The sequence below is a fragment of the Tamandua tetradactyla genome, chromosome 9, assembly GCF_023851605.1.
Source record: "Tamandua tetradactyla isolate mTamTet1 chromosome 9, mTamTet1.pri, whole genome shotgun sequence".
Lineage (NCBI taxonomy): Eukaryota > Metazoa > Chordata > Mammalia > Pilosa > Myrmecophagidae > Tamandua > Tamandua tetradactyla.
In genome coordinates, this window is record NC_135335.1 from 94,367,440 (window position 1) to 94,383,086 (window position 15,647).

The window sequence follows — 15,647 nt, forward strand, 5'->3', positions numbered from 1 at the left end:
TCCAGATCCAGTCATGGTGACTTCCTTGTTCTATTTCTAGTCAATGTGTGCCTCAATACAAACAAATATTTCAGGATGAACACATATGAGCCTCTGCTCCTTACAACTGATGTGAATATGCTCCTGAAATGTTACCTTTGAGAAACCTTTTCTGACTCACCTCAGGAGTAGCTTCTTTGGGATCCCAGAATATTTTGTGCAAACATCCTTTATAGAATGTGTTCAAATAATATATATTATTTGCCCAACATAATGGCAGTTTTTTCTTTGTCTAGAGTTCCAGTAGGTATTGTATTAACTGGTGTTTTAGTCTGCCAAATCTGCCAGAATGCAACACACCAGAGATGGATTGGCTTTTAATAAAAGGATGTTTATTTAGTTACAAACATATAGTTCTTCAGAGAAAAGGCAGCTAACTTTCAACTGAGGTTCTTTTTTACATAAGAAGGCAAAGGGTGAGTTCTGCTGGCCTTCTCTCCAGGCGTCTGGGTTCCAACAACTTTCCCTGGGGTGATTCCTTTCTGCATCTCTAAAGGCCTTGGGTGAGCTGCTAGTGCTGAAATGAGATATGCTGAGCTACTCGGGCTATGCTACGTTGAGCTCTCTCATTTAAGCATCCAGCTAATTAAATCAAACATCATTCATTGCAGCAGGCATGCCTCTTAGCCAACCGTAGATGTAATCAGTGATAGATGTGCTTCATATGCCATTGGCTCATGTCCACAGCAACAGAACTAGGCACTGTCACCTGGTCAAGTTGATACCTGAACCTAACTACCACATCTGGCATACAGTAGATGTGAATAAGTGCTGATGTATGAATAATAAATAAATAAATTCTTGTTTTTCCTACCCACAGAACCCAAAAATATGTATCATTTACAGATTAAGTAACTTCAAAATAGTATACCTGTATTTTTAAATTGAGTGACTACTTTACCTTCTCTTTGACATACATGACATTAGTACACACTGATCAGGTAAAATAGAATGGTAGTAAAGCACAGCCATGAAGATTTTCTTTTTCTTTCAAATCTCCTGAAATTCACATGAGGCATTATGTAACACATTCCTGCTACATGTCTTGTGAAAAGGGAGAATTTTTAACTGTACCGAAGTAAGAGAAAATCTTTGGTTAAGTGAATTATATAATTAAATTCTGCATCCTAGCACTCTATGAATTTTATAGGGTTTATTGTATAATTACTTTACCAAAAAAAAAGGGTATTGGAGTTATTTATGACAGATGTTCACCTAACTTGAAACAGGAAGGGTATATTTACTTGCATGTAGTTGTTACAATGTAATTAAAACCATAAAACCACCTTATCTGAATTTCAAAGCCAGGACACGTTTTCTCTTTCCTTGGCCTTACTGACTGCGGCGCTCTTCACTGGTCAGGCAGGGTTCGTAGGAGAAGGCTGCAGCTTGTCCACTGTGCACCAATCAAATGGTTTAGTAAGGCTTTTGTTTATTCTTTTGCTCTACTTCTCAGTAGAATGATGGCAATAATTCCCTGAAAAATTATGTTTGTTAGCAGCAACAAACTTAGAATATGGTAGATCACAAAATTCCCTCGCCCTATATTCTGGGAGTGTTTAGGAAAGAGAAAAGGTGGTTCTATCAAAAGATGCTACAAAAAGAACTCAGTTTTACACATGGGTAGTTAGAGCCTCCATAAGAAGAAAGAATATAACTGTTCTTTCATCTTCATATTTTCTTTGTATTTAACTTTGCATATATATATATATTTTAAATGTTGATGTGGAGCATCCACAGTGCAATTTTTACTATGTACCATTCTTGGGAGAGATGGCCTTTGGTTGCCCACCCTCCATGGTTAATCTGCTGAAGCAAAAGTTCTTGCAGGAAGTGGTGGTTGGATTTTCAAAAAAACATAAACTATCTTTTTATTTAAGGCATAACAAAGTATGCCCAGATGTCAAATTTGTGCTACAATCAATGCAGTTCATTCCACCCATAATCATTTTCTTGTAATAGGAGATTTCCAGCTCCTCCATAATGGCTCACTTGGATCAGGGCAGTATTATTCAGGGATTTGACAACACGTGCAAACTCTTTTTGAATTAATTTTCAAAGTCTTTGTGACTGGTGTCAATTTGGCAACAGTATTCTTTCATATTCTTAGGCTCAAGGTCTAGGGTTTGGGGGTAGCTCATTTGAAGAATTTCCCCTCTAACTCCCTTTCACCTTCAGGAAGACAGAAGTACCATAAGCAAACAAAATATTAGAGTTAAAATAGGATGAAAGACCCAAGAGTTTTGGCGCTAGGAGGTTGAATTTTGACCCTGAAAGGAGCTTGTAATGGCAACAAAATTTGAGGATAAGGCTGGAGATTAAAATGTGCTTCATTCAAGGTCTCCGATACTGATGGAAAGAATAAGAAACTTCACATGTACAGTGGCATTTATTATAGAACATATAATTTGTGCTGTAAAAATTCATTATGACTGCATTGTACAAGATTTCTTTAAAAGCACAATATATTTTTTTAAATTGCACTAAAGAAGACAAAATACTTCACAACTTAATTTTTATGTATTTTTTTGAGACATCGTCACACACCATACACTTCACCCATCCATACTGTTGATGGTTCACATTATTAGCTTTAATTTTGCTCTCTGTCATGCTGAAGACCTCATGAAACATCCTTGCATCCACTGCATTAGATTGAACACACTATAAAGAAAGCTAAGAAACACAGCCCCTTTTAAACCAAAGGCCTTGGCTTTGTAATTAGTGGCCTTGTGAAGCTCCGTAACCCAGTGTCCAGGGGGTCTCTTCTGTCTTTAGTGGAGCCTGTAATTAACTTTAGAACTTTGTAGAAGAGGAGTTATCAGCCTGATGGTACTCCAGGCAGAACAGCATATTCTGCCCATTGCTTAGGATATGCTCTATAAATAAATCTTAAGATTCTCTCATATGCATGTGTGTATATATATTTATATATTATATATATAAACACATATATATGTAATGTGTAGCTTTACATATAGTTAAGGATAAAAAAACATTCATCCTTTGTTATATATCAAACCTGTGTCCAGATGCATTGCAGGAATCTATGATCCAAGTTTGGGCACTAAAATTTAATTTCTTTTCTGGATGCACCTTAACAAACTACTTATTTTAATACAATTAGAAATTTTATGTAACAGTAATCAATATATTGTGGCCAGTTTTACATCTAAAGGGGATTATTTCTTAGGTTTCCATTATCAATAAAAAGTAACCTACTATCAATGATGGTTAATCTTATTTGCATCATCATTATTCCCTTTCTTTCATTCAGGTTTTTGTAACATATTTTGACTAACTGCTATGACTCTGTTGAAAAAGGCAAATGAGAATTTGGTCAAGAAACCTTTCATTAACATAAGAGAATTTTGCTTTAATTTAAAAGACAGATTTTAATGACATATTTAATGGCTAATGGTGACCACAGGAATACCACTTTGATACTGTGTTAGTGTTGCCTAAGCAAACATACACAATTGTTTCTTGCCAAAACCTTTGTCTATAATCATGTACATTTTATTGACATCTTATTATTTTTTCATTTCCTTTGAAATAATAAGATTCAAGGCCAAAACATTGCTCTATAAAATTAGGTTTTATCTTCATGTTCTTAACTCAAAATTCCTTTCCTTAATATTGCATAAAAAAAACAGCTAGGTTTTTGAGGTTTACATTCCTTTCTTTAATGGGAATGTTTGTGAGGTTTGTGCTTTTCCAAATTAAAGATATAGCAGTGGTGATGATCCACATCTAAAAGCATCCAAATTAATTATAGATTTCACTAACAATCCCCAATATTTCCACTGGTAAACCCATACTTTTACACATGGAATATTTGTTATGAGAAAGGCCCTGCTTTCCAGATCTGTTGATATTGCTAAACTGGTTTCAGAAAACAGCCTGGTTTCCACCTCTGATTTTTCTTATTGGTTTGCTTTCCCAGTTTCTCACCATGATCTTGTTTCTATCAGATATTTCATCTACAGTAAAGATATTTTTAAGGATTTTTTCAGGACATATCAAAACATATTTGGAAAATTGGGAGGCTACTCTGGAGGTCACTCCTCCACAAGCCAGTTAGACATTACTACTACAACAACTTGCCAAGCCCCAACCAAAACCATTCCAGCTAATATATCACCTAGGGTGATACATAAGATTCTACAAGTGTTTCATGCATTACGGCAACTTTCCAGAAGCCTACATCCTCCAGATGGGTCCCTAGGCCAGATAAGTCCTGAAATGCTGAGGGGCCAACCTCTCCAGAACATCAGCTAGTTCCATCCCCCTATCCCATAATATCGACAGTCCCTTCTGACATGAAAAAAGTTAGAATGGGCATAGCCTAAATAACACTAAGGAGTGAAAAAAGGATCAAAGGTAATGGTGGAGTTATACAGAGAAAGTAGGGATTAACAAATGAGTATGAGTGCTGAATCATTATATTGATATTTCTTTAGTTTCTTAGAGCAGCTAGAAGTAAAAATTGTGGAACTATAACCCATACTAAACTCTGAAACCTGTTCTACAACTACTTGTTGTGATGTGCTTTGAAATTTATAGCTTTTTTGTATATATGTCATTTTTCACGCAAAAAAAGGAAAAAATCAATAGTGATGGTTAAATGTATGTATATATTAGGATATAATATGTATATTCCTTCTAGCCTCCAGTGTTCTGGAGCAGTGAGAAGGAAAAATCTGAAATGATGGAATGGTAGCCCATGACAAACTCTGGAATCTGTTCTGTAACGACTTGTTGAAGAGTGCTTTGAAAATTACTGCTGTTTTCTTTTTTTCTTTGCTTTGTATATATGTTATAATACACAATAAAAAAGTAAAAAAAAACAGATTTGGGTTCATTTCAATCTTGATTAATTTGAGAAGTTTGCAAATATGAAGAAATTATGCTCACATGCGTCAGCCACTAGATTTGATTTTTTATTTTTTCCACTTTCTTATTAGACAAATTGTAAGTTTACGAACAAGCATGCATGAAATGCAGGATTCCCATTTACCATCCTACTAGTAACACTGTGCATTAGTGTTGTACATTTGTTATAATTATTGAAAGTACATTTTTATAATTCTTAAAAGTATTCATTTAATTAAATATTATGATAGGTGCTAGGGTTGTGGATAAATAAGACAAGTTCTCTGATTTTTATGAATTTAAAGTCCAAGCTGGATGGACATGTAAAATACAGATGGTAATTACCAAGTGTAAGGACAATAATAGATGTATAATATTGTCTTTTCTGCAAAACAGGTGGTTGAATATTGGTAACTTCATATGAGACAGTTAAATAAAAAGTGGCACAAGGACATGGAAGAGCAATTAGATAAAACATGCTTGTGGAAGTTGGTAAAAGTTTCAGAGAAGATATTATTTAAACAATTATCTGTACAATATTTTTATTTTCTACAATTATCAACTAAGATTGGTCTATTCTTGTGCCATTGCAACTCTACTTTCTGTAGCTATAGTCTAGGTCTATAGAAAAATCATGCATAAAATACAGAGTTCCCATATACCATGGTATTACTATAGTACATAGTTTACAATAGGGTTCACTGTTTGTGTTGTATGGTCCTGTTTGTTGTTTTTATTTCTTTGGGGTTTTATTTTTTATTTTAATTCTAATAACATATATACAATCTGAAGTTCCTCTTTTAATCACTTTCGAATATGTAATTCAGTGCTGTTAATTACCTTTACACTGTTGTGCTATCACCACCATCGTCTATTAACAAAACTTCCCCATTGCCCCAAATAGAATTCGGTATGTTTTAAGCCTTACAGCTTCATTCCCTTATCCCAGCCTGGCCCCTGATAACCTATGTTCTAGATTCTGACTCTGTGAGTTTGCTTATTCCAATTATTTCATATCAATGAGCTCCTACAAGATTTGTCCTTTTGTGTCTGTTTTATTTCATTCAACATCATGTCTTCATGGTTCATCCATATTGTCACATGTTTCAAAATTTCATTCCTTTCTATGGTTAAGTAATATTCCATTGTATGTGTATACTACATTTTATTAGTCCATTCGTCAGTGGATGGACACTTGCATTGGTTCTATCTTTTGGCAATTGTGAATGATGCTGCTATGAACATTTGTGTGCAAATATCTACTTGAGTCCTTGCTTACAATTCTTTCATGCATAAACCTAGAAGTGAGGTTGCTGGGTCATAAGGTGATTCTATACTTAGTTTTTTGAGGAAAACTAAACAGTCTTCCACAGCAGCTGCACCATTTTACATTCCACCAACAATGAATGAGTGTTCCTATTTCTCCAGCTCCTCTCCAAAACTTGTAATTTTCTGTTTCTTTTTAGTAGAAGACATTCTAGTGGGTTTGAAATGTTATCTCATTGTGGTTTTGATTTGCATTTCCCTAATAGCTAATGATAATGAGCATCTTTTCATGTGCTTTTTGACCATTTATATATCTTCTTTGGAGAAATGTCAATTCAAGTCTTTTGCTCATTTTTAAATTGAATTGTCTTTTTTGTTGCTGAATCACAGTACTTCTTTAAGCATCATGGATAGTAAACCCTTACTGAATATGTAATTTACAAATATTTTCTTCAAGTGTGTATGATATCTTTTTACTTTCATGATGAAGTCCTTTGCTGCATAAAAGTTTTAATTTTTATGAGGTCCCATTTATCAATTTTTTTTTCTTTTATTGCTCTGCTCTGGGTGTAAATTTAAAAAAAAAAACTAACAGAAGAGTCTGAAGTTATTTGCTCATGCTTTCTTCCAGGAGATTTTATAGTTCTGGTTCTTATATTTAGGTATTTGACATATTTTTAGTTATTTCTTTGTATAGGATGTGTGTGGTAGGGGTCCGCTTTCATTCTTTTGTATATGGATTCTTATTCTTTACCAATTAAGTGGACGTGACAGCCTTATCAAAAAATCAGTTGGCCAAAAATGTGAGGGTTGATTTCTAAACTCTAAAGTTGATTCCAGTAGTCTATATGTCTGCCCTTGTGCCACTACCATGCTATATTGATTATTGAGGCTTTGTAATAAGTTTTTAGATTAGAAAGTGTGACTCCTTAAAATAAACTCCATTTATTTTTTTCAAAATGGCTTTGGCTATTTGGTGTCCCTTACCCTAATATATACATTAGATCCTTGGCTTTTCTGTTTTTGCAAAGAATTTTGATTGAGGTTGCATTGAAACTGTAAATCACTTTGGATAAAATTGACAACAATTTGGTCTTACAAACCATCAACACAAAAAGTACTTACATTTATTTAAGTCTTTGGTTTCTTTCAACAATGTCTTATAGTTTTCCATAAACAAGTCATTAGCGTCCTTGGTTAGATTTATTTCTAGATACTGGATTCTTTCACTTATGATTACAAATGCATTTTTTTCTTGATTGCATCTTCAGATTTTTCATTACCAATACAGAAACATTACTCATTTTTGCATGTTATCTTGTATCCTGCCAATTTACTGAATTAGTTTAGAAGTTCTAGTGGCTTTGTTGTGGGTTTTTAGGATTTTCTGTATATAAGATCTGGGATCTGAATATAGAAAAGTTTAACTTCTTCATTTCCAGTTTGGATTCCTTTTATTTCCTTCTCTTGTCTAATTTCTCCAGCTAGAACTTCCAGTACAACATTGAATAATAGTGATGATATTGGGCATCCTTGTCTTCTTCCTGATCTTAGAGGAAAAGTTTCCAGTCTTTCAGCACTAAAAATGATATTAGTTGTGGGTTTTTCATAAATGCCCTTTATCATATTAAATTTTTCTTCTATTCCTAGTGTTCTAATTGTTTTTATCAAGAAAGTGTGCTGAATTTTGTCAAATACCTTTCCCACATCAATTGAGATGATCACACTTTTTCTTTGTCCTTTTTATGTGGCATGTTAGATGCATTGATTTTCTTATGTTGAACCATGCAGCATACATAGGATAAATCCCCTTTGTCATGGTGTACAATTCTTTTAAGCTGCTGTTGGAATCAATTTTGTGCAACTATAGTCATAAGAGAAATTGATCTTTAATTTTCTTTATGTGGTATCTTTATCTGGCTTTGGTATGAGGGTGATGTTGGCCTCATAAGAAGTCTTCCTCCTTTTCAATTTTTTGGAAGAGTTTGAGCAAGATTGGTATTAGTTCTTCTTGAAATGTTTGGTAGAATTCACCTTTGAACTCATATGGGCTTTTCTTTGTTCAGAGATTTTTTTGATGACATATCCAATTTCTTTATTTGTAATTGATCTGTTGAGATCTTTTATTTCTTCTAGAATCATGTAGGTTCTTTGTGCTTGTAGAAATTTGCATGTTTCATCTAGACTTTCTAATTTGTTGGTGTAGAGTTGTTCATAATGTCCTCTTATAATATTTTTTGTTTCAGTGGGGCCAGTAAAAATATCCTCCTTTTCCTTTCCAATTTTATTTATGTCCTCTGTTTTATTCTTTGTCACTTTAGCTAACTGTTAATTTTACTAATCTTTTCAAAGAACCAACTTTTGGTTTTGTTGATTCTCTATTGCTTTTTATTTCTATTTCAGTTATCTTTATTCTAATCTTTATTTACCATATAGTGCTGTTTTGGGTATAATTTGTTCTTCTTTTTCTAGATCCTCCAATTTTGAGGTTATGTCTCTGATTTTTTTTTCTTTTTTTAACATAAACACTTACAGCTATAAATTTCCCTCTAAGCACTGCTTTTGCTGCCTCCCATTAGTTTTTGTATGGTGTGTTTTCATTTTCATTTACCTCAAGATATTTCCTGATTTCCCTTATGAGTTCTTCTATGAATCATTGGTTGTTTAAAAACACATTTTCCCTACATATTTACAAATTTTACATTTCTCCCTCTGTTATTGATCTCTAGCTGCATTTCATTGTTGTTGAAAATATATATTGTATGATAGCAGTATTTTTTAATTTATTGAGATTTGCCTTATGACCTAAGATATAGTCTATTCTGGATAATTATCCATGTGTGCCAGAGTGGTATGTCTATTCCACTGCTGTTGGTTGAAGTGTTCTATATTTGTCTGTTAGGATTGACTGGTTTAGTGTATCATTCAAGTCTTCTATTTCCTTATTGATATTCTCTGTAGATGTTCTATGCATTATTGAATGTGGTGTATTTAAATCTTCTACTATGAATGTAGAACTGTCTATTTCTCCCTGCAGATCTGTCAATATTTGTTTCAAATATTTTGAGGCTCTTCTGTTAGCTGTATATATATTCATGAGTATTATATCTGCTTGTTGACTTGACCCCTTTCTCAGTATATAATGACCTTTGTCCCTTATAAGGGTTTTTTACTTAAAGTCTGCTTTTATCTGATTATAGTATAAGTCTCTCAGCTCTCTTTTGGTACTACTTCCATGGTATATTTCACTTTCACTTTTAACTTATGCATATGTTTTAATTTAAGGTGAGTCTCTAGTAAACAGCATATAGTTGGGTCATGATTTTTCAACCATTTTGCCAATATCTGCCTTTTACCTAGGGAATTTAATCTACTTACATTTTGAGTAACTACTGACAGTGAAGTACCTATCTCTGCCATTTTTCTATTTAATCTCTTTGCATCTTATTCCACCTTTTATTAGTTCAATTCTTCCTTTAATGCCTACTACCATATTTATTTGGTATTTCGAATTGTACTATTTTTGGGTCCCTTTCATTTTTTCTGAATTAATTTTTCATGTTTTTTTTTTGTTGTTGTTACCATGGGGTTAGAGTTTAACATCCTAAATCTAAACAGTCATATTCCATCTGATACCACTTCTCAATAGCATACACGTACACTGTTCCAATATTCCTCCACCCTTTCACTCTTTTTGTATTTGTTTCAAGTGATATCTTCATACATTTTATGTCCAAAGCCATCAATCTATCATTACTTTTTATGCATTTTCATTTTAGAAACTCTAAGAAGTAAGAATGGAGTTACATATCAAAAAGTACAATAGTACTGGCGTTTATAATTGCCCATATGCTTACATTTATAAGAGGTCTTTATTTCCTTATTGTGCTAGTTTGAGTCTGTTACATGCCCCAGAAAAGACTATATATTTTTAATCCACTCCTTGGGAGCAAACCTGTTGTGGGTGGGAACCTTCTAATTAGGCTGTTTCCATCGGATGTGAGTCACCCAATTCAAGGTGGGTCTTAATCCTTTACTGGAGTCTTTTAAGAGAGCTCACAGAAAGAGAGAAACTTGACAGAAATACCCTGGGAGAAACAAGGAAGGGCCCACAGAAGCCCAAAGACCTTCTGGAGAGAAGGAACAGCAGATATGCCTTCCCATGTGATAGGGGAGCCCCAGATGCCATTGGCCTTTCTTCTGTGAAGGTATCTTCTTGTTGATGCCTTAATTTGGGCATTTCCATGGCTTTAGAATTGTAACTTGTAACTTAATAAATCCCTACTGTTAAAAGTCAACTGATTTCTGAAATATTGCATTCTAGCAACTTTAGCAAACAAATACTTATGCTGTTTCAATCCATTGTCTGATGCCCTTTCCTTTGAATCTGAAGAGCTCCCTTTAGCATTGCTGGTAGGGCAGGTCCAGTGGCATTGAACTTCCTTAGCTTCTATAAATATCACAGAATGTCTTAATCTTTCCCTCAGTTTTGAAAGCAAGTCTTGCTGGATATAAAATTCTTGGTTAGAAATATTTTTTTCTTTTAGCACTTTAAATATTTTATACTATTACCTTCTTGCCTCATGGTTTCTGAAGAGAAATTGGACCTTCATCATATTGGGATTCTTTTGTACATAATATGTTGCTTTTGTACATAATATTGTGTCCCATAGGGCTCTTAGGCTCTGTTCATTTTTTTTAGTTCTTTTTTTCTTTCTGCTCCTCAATCTGAATCATTTCAGTTGTCTTGCCTGTAAGATCACTGGTTCTTTTTCTGATACTGCCAATCTGCTGTTGAAGCTATTTAGGGAATTTTTAATTTTGGTTATTGTGTTCTTCAACTTCAGTTTTTTCTCTGGGAGAGATACCATATTGTTCATTCATTATTTTCCTTATGTACTTTAGTTCTTTCTCCTTGTTTTTCTTTATCTCCTTGAGCATACTGAGATTCTTTAAAAAAAGAGAAAGGCCATCCAGTAAGTCCAGAGTCTGGCCCTCTTTATGGGTGGTTTCCATATTTTTATCTTGTTCCTTAAATAAGCTATCATTTTCTGTGTATTTGTTGGTCTTGTAATCTTTCTTAATACACTGTACATTTTAATATTTTAAAGTGTTAATTCTGTGATTTAGTCCATGACCTGCCTATTCCTTGAATTTTTGTCCAGCTAGTGATATGTTAGAGGCTTTCTTGGATGCCAGGAACGAATCAAAACAATCCAAGGCAAAAATCATGTTTAACTGTCTTTGCATATTATATTTGCTTTGACAAGCTGTCTTTTTCAGTTAGCCCTTCTATCAGGAAGTTCAGCCTGAGGTGCATGGGAATTGTGGGTCCTTTCTGTCTTATCTGTGCTTGTGTGGAACTGGATCTAAAGGAGTCTACTTATTTTCCTCTGCTTGTGCTTGCTAGTGGCCTTAGGATTCCCCACTTAAAGTCTGTAAAAGTTGATGCCAAAACCTCCTCTACTACTTTGAAATAGATGTCCTCCCCTTTCTAGGTACTCCCTTCAATGATTTAATGTAGGTAGTCATTTGTCCCAGGTTGCTTCAACCTAATTGTTTCTCACACTGTCTCAAATGTATGTAAACCACTTCTCTGCCCTCAGTTCAATCTCTTTGAGGGCAAGCCCCAGACATGTTCCCCAACTCAGGCTCTCAAACTTCCACCTGACAGTTGGTAGTGATATACAGACACCCCAGTAAACTCATAGGGGCCACTCTGCACTCTCTGAACAGGGCCAGGGACTAACAATGAAACTACAACTGGTTCTACCTTGCATAGTGGAGGGATTAGAAGAGGCACCAGAAGTGTATCATGAGCTTCTTCTGTGGCTTTTGAAGCTGCATTTTCTTGATTCAGCACTTGTATGATTAATGCAGCTCTTTAATTGTTTTCTGTATTTTTAAGGAAAGTTACTATGTTTAGCATTCCTCTGCTACTTTGGCCTGAAGGGAGTTCAGACCACACATCCCAGTAGTTTGGAGAATTAGGTCTTTATGACCCACCATGACATTAGCAAGCTGCACCAGGGGTCTGAACTCTAGTCCCCACTCTGCTTGTCCTGAGACCAGGAGAAGAGGGGTGATAGCCATAGCAGTGAGGATGAAGCCCACTGTACTTATCACAATTTACCAGCCCTTTCCTCTGGTTCTTCCCTAGATGCTGCACAGTTTTCCATTAGACTCCAGAGTTTCAAAGTAATTGGCTCATAAACTGCCAGTTCAATAGTTATTTTGGTGAAGGGATTGATTTCTGGAATATTCTACCCTACCGTATTCTGGCAATCTATTATCTGGAGCTTTTTAATATGTTTTAATATCTGTTAAGGCAAGGTACTTTCATAGAATTTCTTTATAAAATAAAAAATCCTTAGCTAGTCTTATTTATTATTGATTCAGAAGAATTTCAATATGATTTTACCAAGTTCTGCTTCTTTCTTACCCTTCAAATGTCCCACTGAGATTTTGTTTGAGGTATAGTATGTTAAAATTCAGTTTAATAAAAAATGGCACCTCTATTTTTTTTTCAGTTTCATATAGGAACATTGCATGTTGTTCTACTTAAAGTTTAGTAGCATTACTTACATTTTTTCCACATATCTTTAGGTTTATTTCTAAATAGTTTATATCTTTGGTTTAAAGGATAAAATAAGTCATTTCCGATATGTTATCGTTTGTTGTTACTGATAAATGAGTTTGTGCTGGCGATTGAATCATATCCTACATAAGGGATGGTCTAATTCCAAACCCTGGTCCTGTGGGTGAGAATTCATTTGTAAATAGGACCTTGAAGATATTGTTAGTTAAGTTGTGCCAAACTGAATGAAGATGGGCCTTAATCCAATATGCCTGAACTCCTTATAAGCAAAGGAAATTGGACACAGAAAGAGAAGCCACAAGAAGCAACCTGAAGCTTTAAGTCAATGGAGCCTACAAGAGAAAAAAAGACACTGCCATGTGCATTGCTATGTAACAGTGAAAAACCAATGACCTTTGATGTGCCATGGCTTTGATAGTGAGGGCAGCACTTGCCAAGCCTTAGCTTTACTCATCTCTCCCCTATGAGACCATTGCAGTAGCCCACCCTGCTCTTCGATAACCATGTGCTACCAAAAGGCCGTGATCAAAAATTTTGAAATGTCAGAGGAATATGTTTGGGTCCAGACCAAGCTCATGCAGGGCACAGGCTGGTGCTGCTGTGAGACGGAAAAACATGCCAGGCAGTGAAGCAGACATAGATTTACTGGGACTTACAATCAAGAGAAGTTCCAGTCAATTCAGAGGTCTAGCACTTTGCAAAAAAAAAACGTGGAGGGGGAGTGGTAGTGCAAGGAGTGATATATGATTTTAGAACAAAGACATTGCATATAGTATGAAGACATCAGGTCTCAAGTACAATCACTAAAGGGGCCTAAACCCTGATATTTCACTAAGATTAATGTTTAAGACTAAGGTACAATCAATGCCATTTTTACATCTGTGATTATATTCTTCCTCCTTTGGGGAGCCTGTCTACTTTCTTAAGCTTAGTTCATGGCTAAAGTAGATTTGTTGTGAGCTGTTTTAGGAGGCGGGGGGGGGGGGCATGCCCTGAACCACAATAAGATGTAACAGGGCTCAGTAGAGTGCACTACTCAGGCATTGTAGAAATATAACACAGAGAAGGACATTGCAGTCCATAGCATGAAGTAGTTTGACAAGAAGTACAACCCCACCTGGCACTCTATTGTGCGGAGGAACTTGAGTAGTTATGTGACACATGAAATCAAGCACTTCATCCACTTCTACTTGGACCAAGTGGACATTCTTCTGGTCAAATCTGGTTAAAGCAAGGACCATGCCACCCAGCCTGTGATGCATCCAAAAATAGGGACTGCAGCCCAAAACTCCAAATATCAGGACTGAAATCCTCAGCTTTACCAAGGGAACAGTATGTTGTTTTATATAGGACATTCTCTGTACTACTTTGCTGTGGTAATAAAACAATGAGCAAAACAATTTATAGCTGTATTTATTTTCTATTCTATACTTCTCCCTGTTCCATGTTTTTTTTTTTCAAAATCCATTCCTTTCAAACAAAATAAATATGGTGGAGATGTGCATGTCCAAAACAAAAGCAAAAACAAAAACAAAAACAAAAACAGCCAAGGATCAAGAATCACTGGTGGCCAGTCACAGAATGCCATGATATTCTGAGAGAAAGCATTATCTTTCTGACACTTCCATTTTAAACTTGTCTTAGCCTCAAATTCATGAGCCAATAAATTCCTGTTGTTTAAGTCAACCCATTGATTAGCAGATGGAAAACTAAAACAGCTTGCATTCCTTTTCAACATATTTATCTTATATCTAGCCACTTTGTTGAATTATTTTAATAATTGCAATAGATTTTTGAGCTTATTTTCTTGGCCTTTCTAGTCCAAAAATATATCAGTTTCAACTAATGATCAAATTTTCACCTTTGTACCAACATTTACAGTACATGTATGTTTAGTGTATTATTATATTGGCCATTTACTCCATAACAGTATTAAGCAAATTATTTTGTTTTTAATTTTAGTCAGACTTGTCATCAGGGAGTTTAAGTTATATTCTATGGTAAGGCCCTAGAATGTTGATATGCTATGTTTCCAGTTAAATGTGATTTGTTTTTAAACTGAATGTTTCTGTTTTTATAATGTTATCTGTATGTGCATTTCCTTTTATTTATAAGGTTGTGGGCTAATGGAGTACCATCAATTGAGGGCCAATTATCCTCTATATAAACACCTTGATTTAATTAAAACAAATTTTAAACAGAACAGTTGGACTTAAATGATTTAATATGGAGTAAGAAAAAGCTTTGAATCTATAAAGCTTTGCCCAGTTTAAAGGGAATTTCCTACACACAACATCATTTCATTGTCATACCAACTCTGATATATAGGAAGAATATTATTATCTTCATCTTATAGATGAGAAGTCTAAGGTTCAGGGAGGTTAGGGATGGGATAGCCTATATCATTTCTCAGGCACCTTAAATTCCAATATTCAATCATTTCATGACTTAACCAATACCATATAGGCAGAAGTGATAGACTGGCCTAAAAATCACAATTTTTCTGAATTTATCAGTATGCCTTCTACCCATTGTATTGATAAAAACTGATGTTTATGGAATAGGTCAGAGATCATCAATGTATACCTACATCAGGCACATTCAGTGGTTGACTGCTCATTGAGTATCTCTGAGGCTCATGGAGAAGCATGAGACATGGCCTCCGCCTCAGGAAGCTCATGGTTTAATGGAGAAGTCAAATATGTAAACAAAGGATTACAATAAAATCAAGTAAGTGGGAAAAAGAATTTTTAAAGATTGTACCCAGAAGACTCAGAAAGACTTCAGAGAGGAGTTGAAATTTAAACAGTATTAAAGGAGCAAAAGGAGGTTTCCAGATGGACAAAAGGGGTGAGAAACATTGTTTAAA

General features: G+C 34.8%; 1 pseudogene; it reads left to right on the forward strand.

Moving 5' to 3' along the window:
* Positions 1-13,281: 13,281 nt before the first annotated feature.
* Positions 13,282-14,007, forward strand: LOC143646213 (dynein light chain 1, cytoplasmic-like; annotated as a pseudogene).
* The last annotated feature ends 1,640 nt before the right edge of the window (positions 14,008-15,647 follow it).